The 3,776-nt window shown below is 44.3% G+C and overlaps 1 pseudogene; it reads left to right on the top strand.

Annotated features, from left to right (window-relative positions):
• The window catches only part of LOC101572275, a 24,170-nt pseudogene extending 20,611 nt beyond the window's left edge, over nt 1-3,559 (top strand).
• The last annotated feature ends 217 nt before the right edge of the window (nt 3,560-3,776 follow it).

The raw sequence follows: 3,776 nt of genomic DNA, 5'->3' as shown, positions 1-3,776 counted from the left end.
CCACAGGTTCAACCATCAACACATAGTTGTAAAACCAAAAACCCCTGAACAGACCACACATTCAGGATAGGGGAGGAAATGAATGTCTCATTCATTAGTGGTGAAAATGTGAAATGGTCCTATCACCTGTGAAAAGTTTATTTTTATAAAGTTAATTATACACCTACTCTTGACCTAGAAGTTCCACTTCTTGGTATTTATTACAAAGACTGGAATTATATATTCTATCAAGTGGAGTTGAACACATTCTAGCTCAGAGCTGTTGTGTTCCAATCTTGACTCTAGGAAGGTTTTCAGTGGGTTAATTCTAAGATATTTCTTTCAAAGACCCACTCGGTCATTTTACAAAGACTACTGGGAATAGGCAATTTTCCCATGCCTCTATTTGCTAGGATTCTCTGAATACTCCCTGGCGATATGGCCCTTATTTCTGAAGCCCTGGAAACCATGCCCACTTGCCACCAGCTGGAGTAAGAGCTCAGATTATAATACAAAATATTTAGGAGCTGCTCAGGAAAATTGTTCTCTTCAAAAGAAACTTCACTCTGACTTCCTACCAGGTCTTAAAGGAAGCAAAGATAGAAGTGAGTTAAAAGACAAATTACAAAGCTTCTCTGGTTGTGCGTCTGAATGCATTACTAAATCCATTTAGCAATAGATATTTATTGAACACCAGTTATATATTATTAGGAATTGACTTTGGATGAATACACAGCTATTAATGAGACACATTTTCTGTTCAAATAGAGATAACCATCTCTTAAAAAATGTAGACAGGAAATTTTCTTTTTTGCACTTTTGAGTTCTAGCCTGGCACCAGCTTTGGTTACTGCAAGTGGCTGGTGACTGGTAAGGGAGAAGTCCAACTCAGGGGGATTGGAGTTCCTGAAGCTCGCAGAGATCCCAGAGTGGAAAGCCCATGGAAGCTTCAGCCTTTTGGAGCCACAGCATCCTACAACACAAGGCGGAAGACCAAGCAGACTTATTCATGGGTTGGTAAACCATTGTTGGATTGGAAATTGGGCCACCAAACCTACCAAGAAATATCTGTAAAAAGAAAAAGTTGTTCAACTCAGACTCATTTTCAAGTTGGACAGTTTGTGTTGATTGAAGGGAAAGATGAAAACCCTATGTTGTAAATTTGATTGAACTGTTTGAAGATGGTTCTGAACTTCATTCCAGGAAATGTGCATGAGTACAGTGGTTTGTCTGATTCTGTGAAGTTGCTCCCTGTAAACAGCATTTCTTTGGCTGGAAGCCTGACCCAAAAGAGATTTTCTGGTATGACAACCCTGCCTATGATGACATTAGTGTTGAAAGCATCATTGGTCCCATTCATGTAGTGGCTTTAGCAACAGAAGAAGTGATCCCAATGCATCTGAAAAATGAGAAAACATTCTTTGTGAAACTATCCTGTAGTGAAAAGAAGTTCAGACCACTTTCCCCAGAACTGTTCACAGAGTTTCATAACCTACAAGAAGACAGCCCCAAGTGTCAGGGGCCCAGGACTAGCAATGCAGAAAACCTTTCTTAGCACACAGCAGAAAATATGGTCAAAAGGATAAAATCAGGAAATTCTACCTCCAGGTCATGCCAAATCCCCACCGCAAGGAAGAAGCTGCAGCTGGGCTGTTCTCCTAGGGCACCTGACACTAAGACATCCTATCAGACTTCCTGTGCTTCTGTGAATACTCAAAAAAAAAAAACTGAGCAAAAAGCAGCCTTCTCAGAGACCACCTCTCATTTGAAGCAATCCCAGCCAGATGGAATCAAGACTCCATCTCCAGCTCTGAAAGTGCCCAAGAAAACTGGAGTGCTTGGAATTGATTGTGCAGATGACAAGAGTCACCTGAATGTCTCATGATCCTGAGAACCTGAGTGTCAACTGTGAAAACCATGAGGATTAGTCAAGAGAGGAACCTTACCCCTGTCGGGGGGAGCAGAGATCCTCAGGAGTGCCTTTTGTGGCTCTGACACCAGAATACAGCAAATAGAGGGAGGCAAAAGACCCAGATGGTCAGAATGAAGCTGTTGCTACTTCCCGTCACAGCCAAAGAAAGAGTTCTCTCTTGATGATGAATTGGATTGGGCAGCAGCTTCGCTTTCTAGAAAACAATAAAAATGATCAAGAAGAGGAAGAATTCTTGCCAGCAGCGGAGGATTCCAATTCCAGCAGTGAGGATGAAAAGGTTTCTACTCCAGCCCTTCCAAAAAGAAAATCCAGCCACACATCCAGGGACCTGTTGCCTTTCTCAGAGGCATCTATCAAGACCCCCTCCAGGACACCAAAGAAGACTCTTAGGCCTAGAACACCACATCGTGTCACTGCCAACATCCTCAGCTGAAGCCTGGCTGCCCAGGCACCAGCCAGCATGCTGGAGGAGGCCCGGCTAAGGCTGCATATTTCTGCTGTACCTGAGTCTCTTCCTTGTTGAGAGAAGGAATTCCAAGACATCTACAACTTTGTGGAAAGCAAACTCCTTGACCATACTGGATGGTGCATGTACATCTCTGGGATTCCTGGGACAGAAAAGACTGCCCCTATGCACAGGGTGATATGCTGTCTACAGCAGGCAACCCAAGCTAATGATGTTCCTCCCTTCAAATACATCAAGGTTAATGGCATGAAGTTGGCAGAGCCCCACCAAGTCCACATGCAGATCTTGCAGAAGCTGATGGGCCAGAAGGCAACAGCTAACCATGCAGTAGCACTGTTGGCAAAGTGATTCCATACCCAAGGGTCCCCACAGGAAACCACTGTCCTGCCTATGGATGAGCTTGACCTTCTGTGGACTCACAAGCAAGATGTCATGTATAAGCTCTCTCATTGGCCCACTCACAAGGAGGCCGGCCTCATGGTCCTGACCATTGCCAACACCATGAATCTGCCTGAGAGCATCATGATGAACTGGGTGTAGAGCTGATTGGGCCTTGCCAGGATGTCCTTCTAGCCCTATACTCACAGCCAGCTGCAGCAGATCCTAGTGTCTTGGCTCAAGCATTTGAAGGTCTTTGAGGATGATGCCATCCAGTTGGTAGCCAGGAAGGTGGTAGCCCTCTCTGGGAATGCACAGTGCTGCCTGAATATTTGCTGGTGAGCCACAGAGATCTGTGAGTTCTCCAGCCTGAAGTGGGACTCACCCAGCCCAGTCACTGTGGCCCACTTAATGGAAGTTTTGGATGAGATGGTCTCCTCATCCTACATCACTGCCATCAAGAATTCCTCCATCCTGGAACAGAGCTTCCCAAAAGCCAACCTTGCCGTGTTCCATAGATCCAACTGGAGGAAGCAACGTTTCAACATATATACAGTCAGCATGTGGCTCTGTGCTGAATGGAGGGTCTACCCTACCCCACCATGTCAGAGACCATGACTGTGTGCTCACACCTGGGCTCCTGCTGCCTCCTCCTCATAGAGCCCAGCAGGAATGACCTGCTCCTCTGGGTGAAACGCAATGTCAGCCGGGATGATGTGCTGTACACAATGAAGGAAGAGTGCAGTTATTCCATGGGGTCTGTTTCTTCGTTTTGGGTGGTTGTTTTAAGAGAAAAAAAATAAAGCAATTTCAGAACAAGATTAAAAAATGTAGAGAAAAGTAATAAAGATATATGACATTAATATACATCTATGTCACAGTTCAAGTAGACTTGGTTGAGTTAAATTTGATGGAAAAACTTTGAACTTCCTATACATGATTATTTCTATTCTATACTAGGTTCAAGGAATTTTCTGTTGTTTCTGCTTTCTACCCGTCTGACATTCTCAAATCTTTCTT

Source organism: Octodon degus, unplaced genomic scaffold, assembly GCF_000260255.1.
Source record: "Octodon degus isolate 3935 unplaced genomic scaffold, OctDeg1.0 scaffold00069, whole genome shotgun sequence".
Lineage (NCBI taxonomy): Eukaryota > Metazoa > Chordata > Mammalia > Rodentia > Octodontidae > Octodon > Octodon degus.
This window is presented reverse-complemented; position numbering and strand designations above follow the sequence as displayed.